The 26,644-nt window shown below is 31.2% G+C and overlaps 1 protein-coding gene across 3 annotated transcripts in view; it reads left to right on the forward strand.

Moving 5' to 3' along the window:
- The first annotated feature begins 351 nt into the window (after positions 1-351).
- The window catches only part of LOC118183513 (transient-receptor-potential-like protein), a 503,203-nt gene continuing 476,910 nt past the window's right edge, over positions 352-26,644 (forward strand). For all 3 annotated transcript variants that reach the window (XM_085808846.1, XM_085808848.1, XM_085808847.1), the window contains exon 1: positions 352-582. The gene's annotated coding sequence lies outside the window, so the exon portion shown is untranslated. The remainder of the gene's footprint in view (positions 583-26,644) is intronic.

Here is a 26,644-nt window from a genome sequence, read left to right on the forward strand (position 1 = left end):
TTAACTTCACTTAATTTTATAAAGTTTCATAACTGTGGCATACGATTTAATGATATATACCAAACTCAAGTAGAAGATAAAGCTATGTGATTATTTATCAATTGTTAAGTAAGATAAAAAAAACCGTAGCAGATAGTTGTCCGAATCTGAACTCTTCGTTTCGAAACTGGTCCAGTTTGGCCCACGACTGAAAAGAAAAGGGTGGGCCAAAACTTTACAGCTTGTCCTGCGCATCGGACGGCTCCACATCACGTGACTGCGGGATCCCATCCTCCAACCGTCGCCTCCCCACATCAATGAAATCACCATCCCTGCTCTCTCGCGCGCGGCATCACCAATTCCTCACGCACTCCAAAGGATGAACAGCACACGCACCTTAGTCTCCCGGACCCGCTGTTTTTCCCAGTCGACCCCCAGTATCCTCCCAGCACCCTCGGACACAAGTCTCGTGACCGACGCTTATTGTTCTGAAAAGTTTTTCTCTTTTTAAAACTTCGGTTGTCTTTCGTTTTTAGTGCTTGTGTTCTTAACTGCTTGTTGCACGTTTTTGAACGTCAAGTTTTATCGAAACTCTGCGCAAAGGTAAGTTCGATTACTTATTTTTTTATTGAAAGCATTTTCTAATATTATAAGCGCATCAGGAACTTCTCTGAAAATCTGAAGTAAGCATAGAAAGTTAAAAAACAGAAGTTTTCGAGAACAGTCGGATGCGTTGGGCACTGAGAAGTTTTATTTCTGTTAAAATTAAATTACAAATTGCTGAACAAAGTGTTTCTTTTTCCAAGAAGGTTGTTTTCCGGAAGTTGTTATTTTGATACTCCTTTACTTGGTTTTAGCAAATTATGGTATTTCCAGAAATTAATATGCGCATTTTTCACTTTAGAAACAACATAAAATACAGAAATTTGAATGCAACAAGGCAAAAAATTTGATGATTGTAAATCAGAAATTAATCTTACCTGAGTTGGGTACAGATATAAGTAATTTTTATATCTAGACAAGGTACATTTTTGTGCAGTTATGGGCTTTTGTTGTAAATAAAATCTGTGCCGTGAATGCTAGTCTCCTTAATGCAAGTAGTTATAATTAAATAGAGTAAAACATTCATGAAGTTTACTGACTTAGGAAACATGCTATTTCTTTTAATACTATGATGAAGAAATAGAGAGTTATAGTTAAGGAGAAATGAAATCGAAAATCTGGATGTCCTAAATTTTGTTCTCCGAATTTTTTTTCCGATGGATTCGCAAAAACATTTTGTAAAGTGTAATATTTTAACATTAATTTTATACAGCATAATTGTACTTTTAGCACATTTCTTTTATAAATAGCGTATAACTGGAGAACGTGAGTATTTTCATGGTTTACAACTTTTGAAAAGCTTCAGAACAGATAATCTCTTTAGCAGTATGGAAAAAATAGTGTTTTTATCTCATTTAGATAAATCTTATTTAATATCCTTATTCTTCTAAATGCATTATTATCTTAATTTAAATAAGTTGTTAAACGTACAAAAGTTATAGAACGATGGTAAAACTTACAAGAGGCTTACATGAATTCAAATAATTAGGAAACAAGATATTAAAACAAAAGTTCTTTTCATTGTCTACCTTTTGACTTGAAATAATGCGTTAAAAGGCAGTTCCGTAATTTTTATATATGATTAAATTTGAAAACATTCTTCATTTACAAATTTTTTAATTCAAAATATTTTACACTTCTTTTTGAAAATTTAAAACTTTAAAAAAGGTTTAATTACTCTCCATTGAACTTTCTCAAGGGTAAATAATACATAATAATTACCCTGGAGATGTGGATAAATATAACATTATTTTATTTTGTTTGGGCATCGTATTATATTCAATATAAAATATTAAATTAAAACAGAGGCTGTCATAAAAAAACAAATTTTTTTAAGGAACGCAACTAACTAAACTAAATATTTAATAAATTTCTGTATATTAGCTTTTCTTCAGTTTACAGCTGTAAATTTATTAACTGTATGGCTTAAAGCTAAACCTTTCTCTAGTTTTTCAATTTTTAAGCTGAAGACAAAGGGAAATTAATTTCCGTTGTAGATGAAACTGAAAAAAATAAAAGAAATTCTGTATCATATATCTAAACACTTCTGTTTTATATTCATTTAAATTTGTATTAAAATGCAAATTTATGTTTAACTCTGCTTAATAGTTTCCTTAACTACAGAGCCTTAAATTCCTGAAAAACCTAAAATGGATTATTAGCGAAAAGAATTAAATGCATTGTGACTAAAGAAATAATATTATCTTTTCTGAAATTTCATGTATGCTTGACAAAATTGTTTACTTAACTGTAAGTTATTTCTATCTACGATCTTCCGTTAATGTTGAGACACTTGTCTGGAGCTATTTAAGAAATGAACAGAACGACCATCTTCTCTCAATGTAAGATTTCTTTTGTAACACTACTTTCCTTTTGAACTGTCAATAGCATATGTTTCCCATTTATTTTGACCGGCCTCTGTAGTATCTTCAAAGACTTCCCACTGCTGCTTATTTTTTCCATTATTCCGAGCGTAGGAAACTTGGTAAGATTTCTTACGTTTTGCAATACGTAGCAAAATTATTTCCCTGCACTCTCTCCTTTATCGTCATCGTTCTCTTTTCATCCTCAGTGGGATTAATGAATCACATCTTTTTAAAGGTTTCCTTTCCAAGCAAAGGTAAAGAGACGTATTCGGAAGCGTAGGAAAGCAGTAGAATGTTCATCTAGTATACAACAGGTCTCTGGTTTCTTGCTGGTAAAAGTGGAAAATGTTCATAGGATTATTAGCTTTTTTTTTAGTCTACATAAAATGTGAATTAAATGGATGTAGCTTTATATATAACGACCTGTCAGAAATACACAAAATCGTGTGAAAAAAGGAAGACGCTTAGGCATAATAATGAAACTATTGTAGAACATAATATAGATTTTCCAGCGCAAATTTCGCAAGATTTGGAAGTTAGTGTTCCTTTCCTTTGGAATAAAATAGGCAGAAAGAAGTTCTATATTTATTAATTATAAATACTTTTTTAAAGAGATAGAAACATGCAGTACGTTTTGGGGTATCAATAGTCAACCAAATTCTGCATTTTATTGTAGATTAAATGAATAAAAATGGTTATATTGCTACAAACATCGACGATATTACGTCATTGAATTTTGAAGTTTGTAGATGCCGATGCTTAGGTAGAATGGCAACGAAATGTCATAGCAATCAATCTCTCATGTTAAATGTTACAAATTTGTATTCATGTGCTTTTGTTCATCGAAAAATCTACTAAATATCAGGAAAAGTATCTCACTCTAACGTGCAGCGAAATAGAAGTTTGAAAGTTGGCAGATAACTGCCGTTTGAGTGTCGAACAGAAGGTGAAACTTATAAGGTTTTTTGCGGAAACGAAGCGTTTAGTGGAGACACGAACATATTTGAGCTTAATTCGCTGACTGTGCCTATACTTGGAAGCTGCTGACTATTTTGGAGAAGAATCGAAGCCACCCATTCAGTGTCCGCATACCTGAAAACATTGATGTAATCTTGAAAACATTGAAGCAATTCTTATGGTTTTGACACGAAGTACCAACAAACCAGCAAAGAGGATGGCTGATGAGATAGGAAAATATTGTAGATCAATTCAGAGGACCCAACACGTTGATCGTTACTTGTTTCCTTAGAAAATGACAGTTGTCCAGAAACTAATGATAAAGGACAAAGAACCAAGGCTTCAGTTTGTTTCGTGGTTATTAGAAGAAACTCACATTCTGCAAAGCACGTGCTGTACCATAGAGGTGTATTTTTCTTTGAAGGGTGCTTTGAATATGCAGCATTTTTGATTTTTCCCAATTTGCGAGGAAATTCGCAAAGAAGGTTAGGAGAAAGAATTCGGAGAAAATTCGCAAGGAAGCCCTTAAAAGCAGTGCAATTCAGAGCTCTTATCCTGAAGTTATTTCATGCAATTTTGGAAGATATATGTAAGAGGTTTATGCTCAATGCAAAAGTTTGCTGCTTACAAGGGGTTGCGAAACTAAATGCCGGATACATTGAATTGATTTTGCACTGAACTTACTTTCCATGTTCAGACAATTAACTATGCATTAATTGTGTAACACCTCAATGACAAATCAATGTGTAATAAACAAAACGAATTGGTATGATATTTCGTGCGCCAGTTAGTGTATTTTTGTTAGTTCTGGAAGAAGAAATTCATAGGTATTAAGTTATTTTGCCAAGAATTTTATTCCATAAGCGCATCATGATCGATGAGCGGCTGTCCGAGCTTGTCAGAAGGTAAAGAATGAGTAGCTGAGGATTTGTGCGGTGAAGCGTTATTATTTCATTCAACAAAGATAATACGCTCAGGTAAGAAACACCATTAAATTTTAATTAACGAATATAACAGTTTCTTCTAATTTTCCTTCGTACATGTCCATTCAGTTGATTTTTGTACATCTGCATCCTGAAAGAATTAACACACGCTTTATCTTATCTTCAATGTGAGTCTTCAAGTTCAATTCTACAGATGTTTCCAGATGAATTCATGTCTAAGAAGTTGGATAAAAATGTTTATATATTCGCAGTTTACAAAGTGGGATAAATTTAAACATTTTACTGTATTCCAGATATCATTATTATTGACTGATATATTTATGAATTAACACTGGAGATAATGCTGTATCATGCGCATAGGACATTATACGATTTTTCATAAACAGTATACTCTCGAGCACATAAACACAGAATTTTTTATGTTAGCGTTAAACTGAGAATCATAAATATATATTAAAATGTTACTTGTTATGGACCCAGTCATCTTTTTATGTTACTACTTAGAGAAATGTTGCTTTTAAAAGCAAATTTAATAATTATTGGAAAAAGAAATCTGAGTATTTTTACGCAAGTTGAATAACTCTTTTACTTCAAAACATAATCTGCAGAAATAATTTTCACATGAAAAGATTGAAATATCTTATTTTATAGTATGTTTTAAATTCACATTGTCTAAAATCCTTATCGACTTTCGCTAGGTATTTATTCTACAGAAATTATACCAAGGGTGGCAGCGTGTAATTCACTATATTGCTTACAGGATAAAAAATCTGCAATTTTAAAGATCATATCTTCATATCATAGTTCCTATTCAAGAACTTTTTCTTGAATTAAATTCATTGTATCAAAGAAATCATTGTCTCACAAAATTCAAAGAAATAATTGTCTTTCATTCATTGTTTCACAAAAATGCCAAAATTGCTGAAGTATTTCTTTCTTCATATCTTAATTGAAAGTAATTCAGTTTTTGAGAATATCGAACATTTCTTCAAACTTATTCAGTCTTGTTTGGTAAATTGTAGTCATATTTTCGTAAGCAGTAAGTGAAGCAAGTTTCTTGCTTCTGAATTGATTGGATTGAATAGTTGTAGCAGAATGGATTTTACACTGGCCGTCAAAATTGAAGGATAATTACAGAAATAAAATGTAACTGATACTTAATGAAAAATTATTAATAGAAATTTTTAAAATGGCTTTAGTTAACGTAAATTATAATGTTTGGCAGTTGATCATTCGCAAAATATTGGAATTAAAACCAAATTTATGGAAATTGGAAAATGATGGAAAAATTAAGTCACCTCTTGTGGGAAATTTTTTTTTTAATGTGATGTATGGTCACCGCGGACAGAATGCATATCTAACATCTTGATTTCATACGCTTTACTAAAGTGTTAATAAGGTCTTGTGAAATTGCTCGCCATTCTTCCAAAAGCGTACTTTTCAGCTCATCGAGTCAAGCTGAAATTTGGCGTCGTAAGGCTTTCCACACATGCTCAATAGGATTCACGTCGGGTGAGTAAAGTGGTTAATCCATTTTAGTGATATCTTCTGTTTGCAAGTATTCTGATACCACATATGCTCGATGTCCAAGATTGCCCAAGATTGTCATCCATTAGCAAAATCTCTGACCGAACAGCACCCCCAAATAGTCTAACCTTGAGGTTCTAGTATCTCGTCCACATATATCCGAGATGTTACAGAGCCTTCTTGAAAGATATGCAGCTCGGTGCGGCCATTTGTCATGATTCTTTCCCAAACCATTAAACTGCAGTTGTGGAAACGCGATAGTTTACTGATAGGAAAGACAAGTTGCATGCTCCTTCCTCTGTCCAGATCATAGCACGTCTAGAATCCATGTTCAGTTTAAAACTAGACTCTTTAATAAACAGTAGTCGGGGGGGGGGTCTTAGCTCCTTTGAACATGACAAAGGCACAAGTTTAAACGGGCTCTTCTGGAAGCTCGGGTGAGTGGGAGCAAACTATTGGTTTTCTCGCATACAGTTGAACCTCCTCATTAAGCCTTTGTGAAACAGTAGAAAGGCTAATTCGAGTTCCAGCGGCAGCCTGAAAGTCTAAAACCAAATCACTTGTACTTGCGTAGCGGTTTCTTCGGGCCGACAACTGTATAAAAAGGGTCTTCTGATGCAGTTGTTGCTCTTGGTAGCCCTTGACCAAGCTGTCTATCAACTGATCTAGTGCTTAAAGAGCGGCTCTGAACTCTTAAAAAAACTGTCGGGCAACCTCCATTTGTGTTTGATCTCCCTCTATTCTACCAAATATTCGCCACTTTTTAACTTCACTTAAATGATCCCTTTGAGCCATAACTACTGATTACTGATTACTCTCAGAAACCACATTCACTTCAAACAATATTACAGACCGGAATTCCAACATGAGTCCATGGCGTCCAACATTGTCAGTCACCGAATTTGGATATATCCTGAGCTAGCGTAATATATCCTACGCGCGGAAGCGCAACTTTGTACTTAACTGTGTTTAAGTAACATAAATAATTACAGTATTGGGCATTGGTTAACGTTAACTATGAGAATATGTTTTCTCGTTATTCTTTAGATTTGATGATCAGTGTTTCATTCCTTTTGTCTTACGACAGTTGATTTAAAGACAAAAGTTCTCATTTACAGCTTGAGTTTTTCTGGTGTAAATTTTAAGAACAAAGCAGGAAAGTAAAACAAATATACTATCGGTAAAATACTATATTTATAATTTGCTACAGTTTGTAAAAACATTAGAAGTTATGTCTAAGGCTCAGTATTTATTTGTTAAGAAAAACTATATCAAAAACGTTTTATTGCTGAATGATTGAGAATCTCTGAAAAACTGCTAGACATAAATGATAATAAAAATGGAATTAAAGCAACCCGCATATAATCAGCAATCTGATCCAGGTATTTGAAACATTAAGATAATCACGTATTTTACTTTCTACAAGGGAGATATGCAAGTAAGGGAAACTCATTTATTAATTTACCAGATTTCCTTCAACGAAAGTTTTATAGTTAAAAAATGACTTCATGTAAAGTACAAACAACTATTTAATATCAAGATATGTAATATGTGGTGTTAAATATATATTTTATTGACTGCAGCAGTGATGCAAATGTTTATAAAGTTATCAATTATATATCTTCAGAATCATACAAATTAGGTGTGTTATAAATTACGTTATTAAAAGCTGATTAAATTCTTATGTTAAGAGTTGTGCGAATATTTCTCTTTATTCTTTAGTCATTTATGTGTTGGATTAAAAATGGACATGACATTTACTTGAGCATGCCCCATTTTAATCCCAAAGATAATTTAATGGGTTTGTGGAATTTCGAATGGCAACTCTTTCAAGAACTGGCATTTTGTCAAATCATGTGGGTGTTAAACGCCTTGGTAGTGTAACATAATATAATGTAAGGATGAGAAAAAAATTGAAAATTCTACAAACATTTCTAAGATCTAAAGTTGTAAACCATAGCGATAAATTGCTAACGTTTTTCTACAGAAAAACTTGAAAGAGACATAAAAGTTTATAACTGAGAAAATGGGAAGAAATAAGTCATGAAGTCAATGTCTAAAAGATAAATCGATGATTAATGAATTAGATATGCATTTTCATCAAACGTTCTACAACTTCAGGTACAAAAATATTTGTCTTACTTTAGTCTCCTCCACTCTCTACAGCCACGTATACATTAAATGGAATAATCAAAAAGTAAATGGAGTGGTAATTTGATCACAACTGATTAAAAAGCGAAAGATGGTTGAATGCTTTAAAAATAGCTTTTAATATTTTGCGATGAAAATATAAAGGATAATAATAGAACTTTTCCTCATTTTTGTTTTCAGAAGAACAAATGCATATTTCTTGAAAATTTGCTAAAAAGTTTCTGTATGAAATGAAACAAATTCCTCACACTGAAATGCAGTCAAACGTGAATATAATGAGCATCAAGAAACCAGCAAAGTTTACACAGTACAGCTATTACTTGATGTATTAATGATGAGTTTAATTATACATAGAGTTGTCGCAAATTAAAATTGTTTTGGCTCTTTCTCTCGTTACAACAATAACATTACATTCCAGGTCGTTTTAATTAAATTCTACCGTATTTATTATTCTACTGCCTACATTCCCTGTCTGATTTCTTACAAACTGATATACGTAAAATTATTATAAAATGAAATAAAAATTAACTTCTACAGCAACAATTACATAGGAGTAAGTTTTCCAGTCATTTATAGGAATGTTAATTGAACAGAGTTTTGGCATTATGGTAATTAATATTCATGAATTTTAGAGTTTTAATTCTCTGCGTTAGACACGTACAATAAAGCCTTATCAAGTTTTCTTTTCTCAATGAAAAATTTTACATTCACCGAACTCATAACTTTTGAATGCTATTGTATATCTTTCTCAAAAAACGTTATTAAAGTCGTTGCCTTAGTACCAATTTTTTTCACTTTTGTTAGAATTATCAGCATGAAAACAGCATAAAACTGAGATACTTAGCTCAGAATCTAACATCAAAGTTAACATGTTAATTATTTAGAATAAGAGAATAGAAGAAACTTTTCAATTCGCCTCCCACTCATTTTCAGAGTATTTTCGGTTTTCTCCCACGGAGCAATTTAGCATCGCAATGATATTATTTGTTAAGAAAGAATAGCTGATATATGCTAATGGCAAAGAATTAATTTCTTAGTAATTAAATTAATTATGGATTAGTAATTAATTTAATTACTAAGTAATTATGGATTAGTAATTAAATTAAAAAAGTCTAATAAGATAATCGCGAGGCATCTAATTTAATATCAGCAGCTGTTTAAAGCAAAACTCAGGTATCTGTCAACGCAACAGCAGAAATCAGGTGAATAATGAATTTGTTATCTCTGAATCTAATGAGAAGACAATCTCTTAAAAATCTAAAAATAAAGGAGGTTAATGAGCATAAAAATTGAATTTAAGAATTGTATTAAATACTTGTTTCGAGTTTAAACTTTTCGTACAATTTTCTAAAATGTGTTATTGTGTTGATTATAGAACTATGCAATAATAAATGCAGAATATAATATGAAAAGCATCGGATTCATTTATATAATTGGTAATACAAACAGTAAAAGTAAAAGAAACAAAAAAGATGATTACTGAAAATATGCAGAACACTGCGTTTTAAAAATTTTATAAGGGTTAAGCTGATTTAAAAGAAATTAAAAGAATTTTTACTGCCTGAAAAGATTGTTTTTAACAAAAAGTCAAATATTAAACGTATTTCAACAAAGTATTACAGAAAATATCAGCTCATAATATTAGTTTATAGTAATTTATTTGAATTCACGTTTTACGTTTTTTTTAGTTTTTGAAGCAATTACAGCGAAAAATTTCTTAGATTCGAAATCTACATTATTAGATGAGAGGTTTCACTGCAGAATATTGAACTGAAATCTTTAAGTAACATTTATGAAACACTTACGTAATTTTATAAGGTATATACAGCATATTTGAAGTTCTGAAATTTTCTATAAATCTGGGCTGTTAAAATTCTAGTTGCAGATTTCTTTAGAAGAATATCACATGAAATAAGAACAGATATCGTCACTGGTTCTTATTTTCGCTTTGAAACTGTCTAATCTTCACAGCTTGAATACATAATTGATATTCAAATACAGACAAAGCGGGTTTTGCAGTCCCAACTGACAGAATAGCAGATCTGCGAAATGTGACTGGGCATATGTAAAATACTCTTAATTTTACTAACTTACTACTACATAAATTTTACTAACTTCAGCGAAAATATTTAAGAAGGTGCAGCAAATCTTTAGCTGCAACGAACGGTGTTTTAAGATTGGTTTAGACTTTCCTTGCATTTTCTTTCGACCGCTTAGTAGCGTTTAACTGAATTTACAAACTACACGTTATCTTAATAATTATAGTTTGAATATTTGTTAGCATAATTCCATTAGACTTAATTTGGTGGAAAAATCGAGTTAATTTCATGAAATATTTAAAAACCGAGATAATATTGATAATTATCTGCTTTCAAAAGTTTTAAATGCCTCAAGACGGCATTGTTTTCTGTATTATGTCACTCGTATGGGAAAACAGACGCTATACATTATAGTAATTGCGTATATCCACACACACACACACAAAAAAAAAAATCCTTATTTTAATCTTAATTTCTCCGTCTGTAATTACTGTACTTTATAATTATTGTCTTAATTCAAATGTCAATAATAGAGAAAATTAAATTATATTATGAAAGAAATTTAAGGGAAAGATGACACTTTCAGGAACTGTTTATATTATAATGAACATTGTTAAACAGATAAGGGAGGCAATAAAATGACTTATAGACGAATAAATAGGCGTTTTTAAATTACTTTCAGGTAAGTTAATACAAATCAACCAGAGTTCAATTCACGAATTTGTAGAATTTCAATTTAACACTAAAGGTGTTATCTTAATGAGGAACATATTTTTCTTCAATGACTGATTTCATGAAAGAAGTTCAGTCTGATAGCATATAATTACTTTACGACAAAAAGAACTAGTTACCCTTTACGTTGTTTGCGTAATATAGCCAATTTCGAAATTTAACATATTCAGAGTTACAGCACGTACTCGCCCCTCTTAAGCATTCATTCTCAAAGTGCTAAATTACTTTTAGTTTTACAGAACAGCATATTTTCCTAGAGTTGCTATAGTAACGGAAGTTATTTTTGTGACTAGCTTTATAAGGTATTTCTCCCGTCTTCGTGGTGTAGTGGTCAGCCCGCTCGGCGCTTAATCGAGAGGTCCGTGGTTCGAGTCCCGGAGAGGACATTGCTAATTTTTAATCTCTCCTGCTTTAAAATATCTAATATCTCTACACTGCCACCCGAACTAAAAAGGTGGTGGATGATGATTCTCCACCACCAAGATCTGGCAATTGGGTCCCCTAACCCAGTCGCCCTTTAAAAGGGGGAGTATCTAGGGTATTTCTTCCGCGTTCTTAGCATGCCTTCGAGGTGAAGTGGTCAGCTCTCTTGGCACGTAATCTAGAGGTCCATGGTTCGAGTCCCGGCGAGGGCCTTGCTCATTTTTTGTTTCTCTTACTTCGAAATAACCTAATGTCTCTGCAACGTTGCAACGTTAATAATAAATAGCACTATAGAAAGTGCCAAATTATTTCTGTCACTGTAGCTCCTTATGTAGCAGTAACAGATTTAAATATTATTGCACTATATGATACTGAGGTCATGAGGCATTTTATTTATAGCAGGGGGGAAGAAAAGTGTGTAGTGCCCTCGGTGAAGTCCATGAAGGTAAAGAGACTACACCATGAAGGTAAAGAGAGAGCAAATATTTTACAATACGATACATAAATAACTGAATTTATAAAGAAATAAGAAGTTAACCATAGCTATTTCTTAATATAGTTTAGTATGTTTCTCGTAAATTGCAAAGTTATCAAAATATAAGATGAACTAAAAGTCACAAAAGCTTATTTCATTTATTTGACATTGATTTCCACAGTCAGAAATTCGTATTTCATTGAATGTTTAGAGTACTACAATAACATAATCAATATAGAAAATAGATAAAATTAGAAGCCAATTGAGGAGAACAATTTTGTTATTAGCATTTCTATTTACAAATACGTCCATCCAATGGCGCTTAACCTATAACAAAATAAAAATGAGTTGCAAGTTCTTGGTGAATATTCTTGGTTCTTGTTGAATATTGCAAGGATATATGCTATGAAAAATTAATTTGAGTTCTCTGATCGCAGTGCTATAATGGACTACCAATTTAAAGGGAGCTTCATGAAAGCTTTCCTTTTCGCGTATTGATAAAGGCAAGTGAGTGGCCAGTTCATCTGCAACCGCAGCCGAAGTCGCTGATCTTCTGCTTCACAAAAGATAAGGATCGGTAGCTTCAGATTCTTTTTGTTCTTTTTTTAATCCTGTAACAATCTTTAATCTTTTACTACTTCTCACACCTATGAGCATCGGAAATATCGGAAAAGTTCAGCCATTGGATCCTTGTTATTACCGTACGTAGTAGTCCAGAGTACTTCGGAAATAATTGCATAAGAAAATTCTTGAAAAATAACTTTCTCTATGCACATCTATTCTAAATGCTGTATCATATATCGCAAAATCATAGAAAAACAAATTTTTAAATGTGTTTGCTTACTTTCTGATTATCAGAAAATTAATTAAATTGTAATTATCCGGCCATTTGAAACATCTTTGGGATCATCCTGTGAAATGGAGAGTTTCATTTCCTATAAATTGTATTAAATTTGTGTTATTATAGTTAAAAGAAGCTCTCCAAGCAAGTCTGTCCCTCATTTCTTTTGATCAGTGCTTTTTTGAGTCACCTCTTGCTACGTATTTTTAACTATGAGTAACAAGAATAAGAAAGTCATTTTATTTAGGCCATTTACAAAGGCTGAAGAAACTTCATTAAAATTATTTTCAGCTATAATATCTAATATTTCTCCATTTCCTCAAAGTGGAAATTTTGAAGTTCCATAATTGTTGTTATGTTACAGTCATCGAAAAAATACCTATACCGATTAATGAAATTGCTCCTTTTACTGTGGATGAGCATTTCGTTAAATATAGCTGATGACATAATTTAAAATTCAGGTGTTTAGAAGAAGGATTTTCGCGTGTTACGAGTGAGATAGTCAGTACTTTTAATTAGAAAAACATTTCATTTAACTGAATTCACCAGTTCTTTTATGACCAACACAGAACTTATCAAAATGGTTGTAGAGTCATTAGGTTAATTGGAAGCAGAAGAGATGAAAAATATGCAACCGCCTTCGCCGGGAATCGAACCACGGACCTCTGGAATACCGACCCAGCGTGCTACCGTTACACCCCGAAGGCACGCTAGGGAAGTGGGAGAAATACCTTATATGGTAATTTATATGATTTATTTATTTTCTAAAATGTTTCAGAAAGGTACTTCGGAGTATATGTGATTGCAATGAATGTTTTGTAAAACATATCCACAACTGTAACAAAATATGGGTTTCAGTTTCGGCATTGATTTTGAATACACTGTTTTTGAAAACCGTCAGCAGCTATAAAACCTTCGAGACGCAAACTGCCAAGCAAAGTAAAAAACTATATATGCTACAACACAGGAAATAAACAAAAATAAGTAAGTAGAGAGGTTGGTTCTTAGGTTTATTACATAAGTGTTTAATGCGAAGTTTAATTTTTATGTGTAGCCAGGTTGAAGAAATTCAGATAAGTTTAGAAAGAATCATAAGAATCAGATAAGTTAAAATCAAGAATTCGCATTGAATTAAATTTTCGAAAAACTGAACATTAAAATTACATTTCTAAATCCTTTAGCAGCAACTCGGTGTACTAAAAACTTTCACAGACCCTTAGGCATTTTTATTTCGGAGCAGAAGACGTGAAAAATTTGCAGTATCCTCTCCGAGATTCGAACTCTAGATCTTCCGATTGCCAGCCGTACGTGCATTTAATTACACAGCAAAGAGGCACGTAGTAAGAAGGAAGAAAATAACCTTACAAACTAAAGTGAAATTTTTATAGTATTTAACCAGAGAAAAGGACGAGTTACTCGCAAAATTTATAACTAATGAAAGTAAACTTATATTCAGACTTGGGTGTTTGAAGTGGACACCAAGAAACACATATTAAAGAGATGGTGATTTTAAATTTTATTATGTATATTGTTTAATAGTAACAAATACTTTTTTTTCTTAAACTAAAATTCTTATGGAACGAAATTTTCAGCACGCTTTCGTCTTCAGGTAACGTATTTCAGAAGTCAACAGAAAACATTGCACGACGGTTGCAATCAGCACTCTTAAATGTAAATAGGTCTAAGTAATTAACTTTTTCACTGGATGTTCTTAATGTCTTTGTCTTTACATTAAGCGATAGAAGGAAAATTCGCTTGGGTGTAATTCATTTAGTCTTTTTTAATAAGTCTATCTCGAACTCAAAAGTTATGTACATTTTTACATTTTTATGTATATCTTTGTATTAAAAGTTCGAATTCTTAAGAATTTTGTCTTATTCTGAAAGAAATATAGTAATTAAAAGCTGCAGCTCCTTGTGTTGAGGAACGCAATTTTATATTTCGAAGAGCGAACTTTGATAATAATTTTAATGCTTATAAACTAAAGCATATTTAGGAGGAAAACAAATTTGATTAAAGGAGCGAAAATTTACTTGCTAATCAAATGACAAATTATTTAAAAAAAGATGAACATAAAAACTGAACCTATTAAGTGCCTTTATCTCACCATAAAAGCTTTCCTTTCCTTAGAATAATTTCGTTTTAAAAGATATCGCGATTTTGAGTGCTACGTATCTGAGACCAGATTTGAAGATAAACATAAAGTAGTTACTTAACATCTTAATTAGGGATATATTAAGCAATATATCCCTAATTAATATAATAATATATCCCTTTTACATAGGGATATATTAAGCAATACTGAGAAAAGTTATGCCTACAATGTCTTTATTATATAATCTTACCATATTGTGCATTTTAAGGCAATATTTACTACAATTATAATTTTTAATTTATGAAACTAGAAGCAGTAAAACATTGCCGAGTCTTTAATAAAAAAAATGAAAGATCAGTTTTTAAAATAATAACCCATACATTTAAATTCTAATGAAATTGGTGAAATTAGTAGACTAGAGATTGTAATATACAAACATTATTCTCTTATTTGGAGTTTGACCAAGTATGGACGCAAGTATTCACATTTGTCTTTCAATTATTTAATCGTTATCGATGGCCCTCTGCAAATACATGAATTTTCGTCTAACAAGTTGTCCCTCTCTTTGGTACGGAGAGTAGCACGTGCGAAGCGGCTTCAGTCTCACTCCGCCCGTCACCTGTGTTTGATCACGTATCGAAATTTTTTTCAAGGTTGCAATTTTTAATGGAAGAATGCAGTAGTAACTGGCTTCAAGAAACGACAAGCATAATTAATTTCGAGTATTCTCATTTCGCAATAAAGAAAGATTATTTTAGTGAGAACTGATGTACTGTGTAACCAGCCCGTGATAGTATGCATGTTTTCCCATTTTTCTTTCGCCATGCGCCGATGTCTGAGGTACAGTTCTTTCCTTCCCGTGTTAAAAATAATCCACGTGATTTCAACGAAATGATTTCTTCATTGATATTTCATTATTTAAGATCTGATACGTAATAGTCACATTGATACGGATTATACAGACGATTTACACTGATTAGTCACGATGGCGATATGGCTACATAATCTTCAGTGCATCGCATCTATATTACATAACTTTCAAGGACAGTTAAAATTTTCGTGATAATTTTGTTTTCCTTTTGGCAGCCTTTCACATGCTTATAATTGTGTTTTCCTTTTGGCAGCCTTTCACATGCTTATAATTGTATTTTCCTTTTGGCAGCCTTTCACATGCTTACAATTGTGTTTTTCTTTTGGCAGCCTTTCACATGCTTATAATTGTGTTTTCCTTTTGGCAGCCTTTCACATGCTTATAATGAATAATTTTAAGCAGCTACTAGCAAATAAAGAATCACATGTGAAACGTAGTTATTTCTGTAACTGGGACGAATACAGTGCATAAACTAAGTACAGTTATTATTCTATTTTTACAGCAATTGGTTAAGTAAGATTATTCTTGTGATTCTTCTGTTTTCGATTATTGCATCACAACACAGTGAATACTGTATTTCTATCTAAAAATCATTGTTTATATTAAGCACATATAGAATAACATCTTCATTATGACATTTGCTGTTGACACCATGTTTATAACACTAAGATGGTTCGGAGATGTTGAAGTTTTGGAAATCTGCCTTAGATAATTTATTTAGATTCTTAGCAATGAGAAATATCAGTGCAAGGGATGTGCAATAGAAATTAGAGTCATTGGCAATAGGAATTCCTTAGTATCAATGACGCACGAGAATTTTATTAAAAAGAGGAACATACAAAGAAAAAAATTACAAGATGTTAAACTCTTTTTATCCAATGGCTGGAGCGTGCCTAATCAGCACTGACCACTCTTAAAGCCAGAAGTGGTGGCCATTTTATTGTGGAGGCACCAAACAGGCTGTCACTGTTACCTCCTATGAAGGGACGGACAGTTATACTCGTGCCCTACGGTATTGCAGTTGGCTCTCCTAACCGCTATACCATCCGGACGCAAGATGTTAAGCAAAAAATTGAGTATAAAATAAAAAGTGCAACGAAATTATGCAGAGTTCTAATTATTTATACGCCATTAATGAACTGAAAAATATACAAAAAGTAATAAACTTTTAATTTTTATACAGAAAGAGTTACAATTTTTACTTTAAAATCTTTACTTTAAAAAGAAAAAAAAATATTATTGGTGTGACCCTTAAAATTTCTGCCTATATAATTTTCATTTTATGTTTGGACTTATTTACCTAAGCATTTTATTTCCTCATTATTTCCAAATTTGATGTACTGGGGACACATATGAAATGGCACAAAACTATTTAGCTTGATTCTATTAATAATTTGAATTCCCATAAACATAAACTACCAGAAACCTTTTAGTCAAGAGTTGAGTTTTACAAATGCAGAAGATTGTTATTTAATGCTTGAATCTTGTAAGTATCAACTGACACATTTCAAGTTCCGTCCCATGTCATTTCTAAGACGTGTAGTTGCTTAATGCATGAACTGTTTCGTCCGGGTCAGAGTGTACCTTGAAATCATATGCGCATATTACGCACTCCAAATTATATTCTATCACTGTCTGCAATAGATAATTAGTATTTATCAATTTGCGTTATTCCAGAGATAGAATAAATGCCTGAATTAAGACGACAGAATTTATAGATAGTTTGTGATGATATGTTGAACGCTGAAAAGAATGAAATAGTTTAAGAAGAATGAATGAAGATGAAATAAAATAGTTTTAAGAAATAATCGGAAGCATTTGTTGTATCGATTAAATATTAAATGCTAAAATGGACGTTGAAGAGAAATACAATTATAGCTAATTAAAAATTTACATACTTACAAACTGTAGTAAAGTAAATGTATTACTTTTAACTACACGTCTTAGAAATGAGATGGGACGGAACTTGAAATAAGTATACTACAGTTACAAACTGTAGTAAAGTAAATGTATTACTTTACTACAGTTACAAACTGTAGTAAAGTAAAGGTATTACTTTACTACAGTTTGTACGTAGCACATACTCAGCTACTAGCAAATAATTTGCACTTAAAATAACCAAAAGTGCGAAGTGGAGATTTTCTGAGCTTTATAAACTTTATATCAAAGAAGATGTTTGGTTTTGTATGTTCAATGTTTCTGTAAATAATGTACATATATATATGTCTACATATGCATGTATATATAGAGAAAGAGAGAGAGAGGTCGAAAATTGAAAAGTATTTATAATTAAAAACGATTATTGTTGGGCGACATCCTGAGAAATTAATGTAAATAAAACAGAATAAGTATAATATTAATATACAAAAATTAAAAGCTATCCTATATGAAGAAAGAAAAAAAAATCAAACAACATGAAACATAAAAGCTAAAAATCAACTCTGAAACAGAATGCAAATTAAAACAAAAATAACTAACAAAAGTTGATAATTCTTTGGTTTTTATCAAGGAGCAGCCAAGAAAATTATCAGCAGAGCCACGTTTCTGAATTACATATGGATGACTTTGAAATAAAGGAATAGAAAAAAAATCAATTAAATTGAAAATTAAATTTAATTTCTTGAAAATTAAAAATTAGATAAAAGTAGAAATTGAAGAAAATTTACTATATATATATGTGTGTGTGTGTGAGTGGGAGAGAGAGAGACTGTAAATATAAATTGTGAATAAGTAATAATACTTTAGATCTTAGTGTTGCTGGAAATATACCAATGCAGAAATAAGCAGGTCGACAGTAAAGTAACTACAAGAATATGAAGCAAATGACTAAAAATGGTTAATTGTTCTATGCAAAATTGAAATAGTAAATAAATGATGAAACACTTTGAATATTAGAAAGTGTATATCATGCGATGTATAATAAATAGTCTATGTAACACTTTCTCTCTCTCTCTCTCACTGTCTATATGAACATATATCAGCTCATTCAGAAATAAAAACCTAATGGTAAAAATAGTAAAGCTGGTAAAGTGGTAAAATTGTTGGTTAGATATAATTAGGCAATTATAAATTCCTGCGATTAGATGTTATTATTGATGTAAGTTTGTTTTGTGATTTAACGAAATTTAATCATATTTTACTCGAGCCGAAAGTTTTAAAAGAATACTTACTTATCTAAATGAAAGCATAAAATAATAAACGCTAAGCTGTATATGAAATTTTGATTCGCATGTATGAAATTCATTTATGAATTTCATTATTTTGCTTACGTTTACCAACATATTTATTTTGCGACAGTGTTTGCTCATACACTTTTCCAGAAGTTCATACAAAATGCGTAAATAACCTTGTTGATAAACATAGTAATTTAATAGGTAGCATAAAAGGTAAAAGTTAAAAAAATAAACTTAATCTTTGAAAAATGCGACCTCAGAAAACAACTCATTATATTACGAAAGGTATTTCATATTATATTTATATAAAAAGAGTACATATTCAAGAAAGAATCGTTTTTACTCTGCAGATGAAATATACAGAGCAAATTAAGGGCAGAGAAAAGGTTAAAAAAAGGCTGCATGCGTTATATTATCTATATTTACAGAACTGAACAAAATATAAATACCACAACTGTATGCCATTGGTATTTGCATTTATTTAAATATAGTTAAGTAACTGATAAGCAACCATTATCTTAACGAGAAATATTTTGATTTTTAGCATAACTTTAAAGAGCGTAGTTTCAGAATTGGGTGAAACGTTGAAAATCTGTTTTCCATTCAGCAGTACAGGTCAGAATAAAGCGCACTATATCTTTTCAGAACATTTATTTTTCTGGTAATCATAAAACTTTATATTTAAAAATTTTTAGGATTACCTGTAAGAATTCAGCATCTAATATTAAGTGACAACCTTTTTCGACGGTTCAGAAATACACTGCTGGCGGTAGATACAGCAAAAAACTTCAACTCACAATGCTTAGAAGTCCTTCACTACCTATCTTCTAATCGTTAGAATTTCAACATGTGTTTTTAACAGGTCAGAATTCTCGCTTGAGGCGCTACTTGAATGCGCTTTATGTCAAAATGATTTCAGAAGTATTGTCAAAAATAACTAGACTTGAAAACACGTATAACGAAAACTAAATAATAAAAGGAATATACACATATCCCTTCTAATAATTATAATTAAATTTGTAATATGAAAAACAAAATTTTTATTACGTGCTTTCTTAATATTTGCAAAACAACGCTTTTACCTTTCTTTGCATGCCTTTTCTATTAAATTAAAGAACATGATCTTACCACTTTTTTAAAATTGAAAACTATTAAATTTACTTCAAAACAAAAGCGGTTTTTTTAAATCAAGGATTTTAGAGCATATAAGAAGTAGAAAATAATTAGTCTTCTACTTTTTTAACTTAAGAGAAAATTTGGTCCCTGAGCCGTATTAGAAAACTTACATTTGATGAAATAATGTATCTTAGCTAAATCCTCCTGCATTTCCGATTTCATTTTCCTCCGCTTTGCATATTTCAAACGTTTCCATCAACGATTTGACTGACATATCGTTTATTAATATAAAAGAAATCTCATATAAGCAGGAATAGTCAAATAGTACACATAATCAATTGCGGAATAAAAACTTTTTATTAGTGTTGCATATTCGATGAATAGTCAAAAACATCTAGGTATGCGTTGAATTTTTGAATTGGAAATCGATTCAATGTCCTCCGTGAAACGTGCTTTAAGAAGTCTATGCTTCGACAAAACAAAAGAATCAGCTTAGGAAAAGTTATAACGGCTTCGTATCTATTTACATATTTTAAAGTAAATTCGTGAATCGTAAGGAATAAGACGGATTAAAAGATTAAAATAGAATCTGGAGCCTAAATTTCTGTTTCATGTATTATTTATTACGATTGGGATTTAGATTGATATTGCAATTAGACAACTACGAAAATTTTCTCTCTCCAAATCAGAAGCTACCGACTTCTGAGAACCTAAAAATTTATATCGAGTTCATAGCAAACTTCGTTTCTAATATTACCATTTATGCTTTTAATATAAATCTGTTAACTTCGAATTTTATTCGATCATTATGCACAACAGATCAAAAAAAAGAATATGTTTCGCATGAATGAAAACACCGAAATAAAAAATACTCATTTTCAGGATAAAAGTTTTTAAATAAGCTCGTGTGTTGTTTTCTGAAGTGCAGTCAGGAAAAGTTTATTTGTAGCAATAAATGCAGTTCCAGAATTCATTTTACGTTAAATATGGAGTTAGAGAACCAAACACAGTTGATGATGTAGTTTATTTGACGTAAATTTTATAATATTTATTACTTAAAGAAATGGGAAATATTTTAGTTACCAAAATGAATAAATTTCATACTCAAAGCAATAGCACATATATATCAAATAATATATAAGATATATATTTCATATAAGACCCTTAAATATTATATGAGATGTTCCAATATTTTCTACTTCTAGGAAACCAACCCGCATTATATGCATTTTATTTGAAAGTAATATTCAATAGAAAATCTACTAGTATTTCTCTCCGTTGTTAAAGGATATGTCAGTTTCATTCCTAATCAGAAGTTTGCAATATTAACACTAGATCACGTGGTGTAAACATGTTCAATAGTTTAACGAAGAACTATTTTTTGAAGATGAGAAGACTAATAAGATTTGTCTCTGCATTATAATTTTAATTTTTTGTTTTGTTTTCTCGGTGAAAACAATTACCTTTCTTGAAAGTTCCACGGTTTTAATTTTTTCTGTTCATTTAAATACATTGAAATGATAATGCAAACTCAACATTAAGAAGCTGTTGACTAATTAGGTGCATGTGCACAACATGCACCTAATTAGTTAACACCTAATTAGTTAGTGCTGTTAACTAATTAGGTGCATGTGTACTGGTCTTCAACGCCGAGCTACACTAGGTTATGCATTTTGTCATACCTAAATAAAAATATATTGTTAGGAATTTTGAACATAGATGGATGAGTTTGATGCAAATATATGTGAAACTGTATTTTCCTGTGTAATGTAACCTGAAAAATATAGAGAGATAACCTATGCCGGAAAAGTAAGAGTACAGGGACAAGTCCATTTAACATAGAGTAAATGGGTATCTCGGTAATTTGGCGAGGTATCGGCAGCCAAAGGTCACCAAACCTGGTTACCTTTTGGCGACATTTTGGTCTGATCCCAGTATCACGGTAATATGTATTGTAATTGAATAAATGCAATTGATGACTATATTAGCTGTAACCGTAATTCGACTCTTATTATTGCCTTCCAGTAATTTACAGAATCAGGAAGTACTAGAAATATCTCGGCGTCCGGATGCAAACTATATAGAACCGTAGAAAGCATTTTTTTTTTAGTTGTTATCTGCAAGCTCAGCATGAGTTCCGAGTAGTATCTCCGCGTTAGCTTTCTCTTTAAATACGCTTTTCATTGCGTTGTGTTTAACATTCATAGCAGTTTGAAGTGTAACTACTTACTTTACTCTATGAATATCTATACGAGCATTTTTGTGGAAAATTTCAGAACTCTAAAATGTTTTGATAAAATAAATTTTATCAATCTATCATTCGGACCTGTGTGCATTCAACTTATTGCGAACCGTACGCAAGCAGCAATATCTTTGTTTAATTTTATTGAATTAGATATAAAGATAATATTACACATTTTAAGCGTATGTAAATATAAATTAAATTCATGGTTTAATTTTATTTGAAACAGAAATACTCTGACGTGTTTATGGGTAAAAAAAAATTATTTCGTTGTTTAATTATAGAGAAAACATGTGTTTTATATTTTGCTTTACGGAAACAAAAGTATTTAACTTATAAGGTATTTCTCCCACCTTCTTGGCGTGCCTTCATGGTGTAGTGGTTCTGCACACTGGGCCGGTATTCAGAGGTCCGTGGCTCGATTCCCGGTGACGGCGTTGCTGAATTTTCAGAGCACCTTCGACAGTAGTTCTTTCTTTCCGACTACATCACATATCCTGTGAATAGACTGTTCACGGACTATTACTGCAATAAGGGCATCTTAGAGATAATGAAGCAAGTCAATGAAAATAATTATATCCAAGAAACTAAAGATTAATGTAAAATGTAGAAAGGCGACCTAACCGTCAGATTACTAGCAAGGACTAGGATGACTTCCTAACCCTTAGTGCCATTAACTTAGTTTGGCGGAACTGGTTGAGTAAAGTGAACTTTTCTTTCTGTCTTCGAAAAAATCCTAATGACTCTGCAGTGGCGCCCGAACTAAAAGGGTTGTGGATGATGACACTCCACAGCCAGGATTTGGCGATTGGGTTTCCTAAAAACCCCAGTCGCCTTTAAAAGGGGGAGTATATAAGGTAGTTCTCCACCTTCTTGGCGTGCCTTCGTGGTGTAGTGGTTCTGCACACTGGGCCAGTATCCAGAGGTCCGTGGTTCGATTTCCGGCGAAGGCGTTGCTAATTTTTCATCTTTCTGTCTTCGAAAAAATCCTAATGACGCTACAAACTTTTAACTGTATACTCTGTGTTGAAGTAAAATGCAGTAAACGGGAAATAAAATTTCACCACTTTAATTACAATAAATAAGTATTTGGCCTGCAGCAAAAACTTTAACAAAGCTATATCGCTTTATCGAATATCCAGATAGGCTGCTGTCATAGTCAGATGGATATTTGCATTGGATTAGAATCCACATCGGCTTTCACTCATATCACTTGCCATATTTCTACCTTGTATTTGTTTTTTTTCCTTTGTTTAGCTTTCTTTATTAAATTCTTTATTTTAGAACCACACAATTAAATGAATAAGTATACTGAATTCAATAAGAAATTTTTACAGCAATCTTTGGAGTAATTTATTCTTATACTTGAAAATAAATAAAAGTATTTAATAAAAGCTCTGCTTCAAAATGCAGTTTGCATAATTGATTAATTTTGCAAATAAAGAACAAAAGAAACAATAAATCTATTTATCTGATTTGCACGAAGCCTTTTACCAGAAAACTGAAATATTATTAGCGAAATAATCTTCAAGATGACTATAGTAAATATTAAAAGGACCACTAATTTCAATTTGAAATCCGGGATTTTACTTCGGAGTTTCAATCTAGAACTACAATACATCTTCATCCGAACGGAAACACTTTTTACTTAGTACTAAAAAACAAAGACTTGTGTATTTTTTTTAACTAGAAAATCTATGAAAGACCAAGTCAAGCAACCTTTTTTACGTTACAGAACTCTCCGATTTTCTCTTACCTTTTAAGCAAATTAAATTTAAGGGAGTATCTATAAAATTTTCTTCTTATGATAGAGATCAGATATAAGGTACCTTTGAATAAATTCTTGCTTTACTCGCACGATATCAAGGTTTAGAAATTTTGTACTAAGTAGCATGAGAATTATCCTTTGTATAAAATCGTATCAAAAATTAAAATACTATGACTAAGAGGTTCCTCTCAGTTTTAGTCTTTAGTTTGTTATAACAATTTCCTATTTCCAAACTGTTGGCAAAAAGCAGCTGTTTGGAAATTTTGCAACATTTGTTGATTCTAATCTTCCAACTTTTCAAAGAAATATAAAAGTTATCTCTCTATAATAAGAGAGCGCTATACAATATTGTACTTCCTCGTTACAGTGTGTGTGTGAGAGAGATGGAACCAGAATTAACGTCATTTTAAAAGAATACCTGGGTTATTTTGAAAGCGAAGATATCTCCAGTGAGAAAAGTACAAGTTTTGTGCAATTTTTACATACAATGAAGGAGTTATAAATTTATGTATTTAAACGTAAATTAAAAATACAATTCTATGTGTTTGCTTCAAGAAAATGTGCAAGTAAAGAAAAACAAATGTATAAAAAATGCACAGGGAACAAAAAGTACTAAATATATACTATTATATACATGCATGGGGTCTATGTAATTCAAGTGACATCATGTATATATGTTTAATACAATTATTCTCTATAATAAATACACTGCCGAAGTTTTTAATTTTTACTTCTCCTTTATTTTCTTCTTCAAACTTTAAACCTTGTTTCTTGATAAATTTATCATTTATAAGGGATCTTTATTTTGAACTCTAGCCATTGAATCAACGTTTCCTTTGCTTGCTGATCTAAAGATGCCGTTCCTTTGTGTGTTGTCGCGATCTTCTTCGTCCTTCTTTTCGATTTCTGTAGACTGTACAATTTCTTTGTAGGTAACTTCTCCCATTTGGTTGCTAATGTCTTTATGGCTTTAAGCAACATCAGGATAATATCGAAAGCTTTGATACATAGAGCATCGATATTACAGAGAAGTACTGTACTTTGTTATACTATGTTTAATGAAATTGAAGTTAATTGGATACTTGTTAATTACTATATACTTATCTTGTTACTTGTTCGCTTCATTTAGATTAATTCTGAAGAGGGGTGCTGTGTTTAATGAAATTAGTTTTTTATGGAGTTCCCTATTACAAACAGTTACTTATTATTATTAGAAAAGTAGTTATTTATAGATTAAGCATTCTTAAATTTTAAATAACTGCTGCTATAATGCATCCATGACAATTAGTTGTATATAAACATATTAAGTGATTTATTAATTTTTTTTATTATTAAAATTAACTAATTATTTTATTATTATTTTAAATTAACTAATTAATAAGGTAAATGCATAAAAACTGAAAGACATCATATATATTAAATTTTATGACCATTCATTTTCCTAAACTTAGAGTATATATCACATTATAAAATAAATACAAATCTTACTTGAGGATATGAATAGCGAGGTGATTTTTATCTTTCATTTGACAATTTTTTATAATAAACATTCAATAATATTAAATGTGCATAACTGTTGTAAAAACCATTGGCGTAAGAGTTTGATTATATTTGAGATTATCACAAACGAACATCCGAAAAAATAAAGTAGAAATATAGGCTTAGTTTTACATTTTTGTTGGATCGATCACCTAGTAATTAGCAGGAATTTAATACAACGCATTTATAAAACTGAGACTGAGATATAATACAACTGTTCATATCCATAGAATATTAAAATTATCGTATGAGAAAGTATTAAAGGAACCTAATGAATTAATTGACTAATCAATTAAATTAATAATTTGACTGTACATATACTTCCGAATTGCTAAGTTTTAAATATATTTGAAAGTTTTAATGTTATAGGAAATTATACTTCCGTGTTTCCCAACAAAGGTAAATCAAAATTAATCTAGTATCAAAACACAATGTCTGGAGAGCACCAAAAGTATAATTTTAGTGCTAATAAAGTCATTTGTTATGTGGTAGCATTTATAGTCCTAATAACTTGAATAAATTGAATTGTCAACAAACTGAGCATGAGAAATTTCACAGAATTTCTTTATTCGATAAACCAAAATGAAATACACAAGAATTACAGTAGCACAGGCAACCAAGAAACTTTTTTTTTAAAAGAAAGAATATGTTCTTCAACAGCTTTTATCCAGCTCTAGGTGTGACAATAAAAAACTTTTCAATGCAGTCCAACAGAAGCCATGAACTTTAAAGGAGGTTAGAAGGAAGAACTTGAAAGAAACTTAAAAGGTTGATTATACAATAACGGTGTTGACTACTCTAGGTACCTCGCAGCTCTAATAAAAGAGAAACGGGCAGAGAATTTTTAGCTAATCAGATTTTTTGAAAGACGAAGGAATACCTAATCAGATTTCTTAAAAGAAGAAGGATGTAATATTAAAACATATCTAATCTATAATATTTTACTCAGAAACATTTTTCCCAGAACTCAGACTTTCGATGAGCATTACATATTTTCTACTGCACAGCTGAAACTTTACGAAAAGGAGGAAAAAATGTCCACTGAAAAAAAATTTCATTAATGCTCAATTTTCAGCACTTTTTAGTAATTCATCAATAATTATATTCTAATTTATTCAGTCTTTGTTATCTTCTATTAAAAAGGGAAAAGTGCTAAATTTACAATTCAGCTGCAGAGTTTAATGTACATATTACTCAAGGGTATAAATTAGGAATTTTCTCAAAATACAAAAAAGCATAAACATTTTTGTTCCTGATGAAATGGATAAATTATCGTGAAATACGCTTAAAATTCAATTTTAGAG

The sequence above is a fragment of the Stegodyphus dumicola genome, chromosome X2, assembly GCF_044657685.1.
Source record: "Stegodyphus dumicola isolate Sdum_Otavi_A_Nest chromosome X2, ASM4465768v1".
Classification (NCBI taxonomy): Eukaryota; Metazoa; Arthropoda; class Arachnida; order Araneae; family Eresidae; genus Stegodyphus; species Stegodyphus dumicola.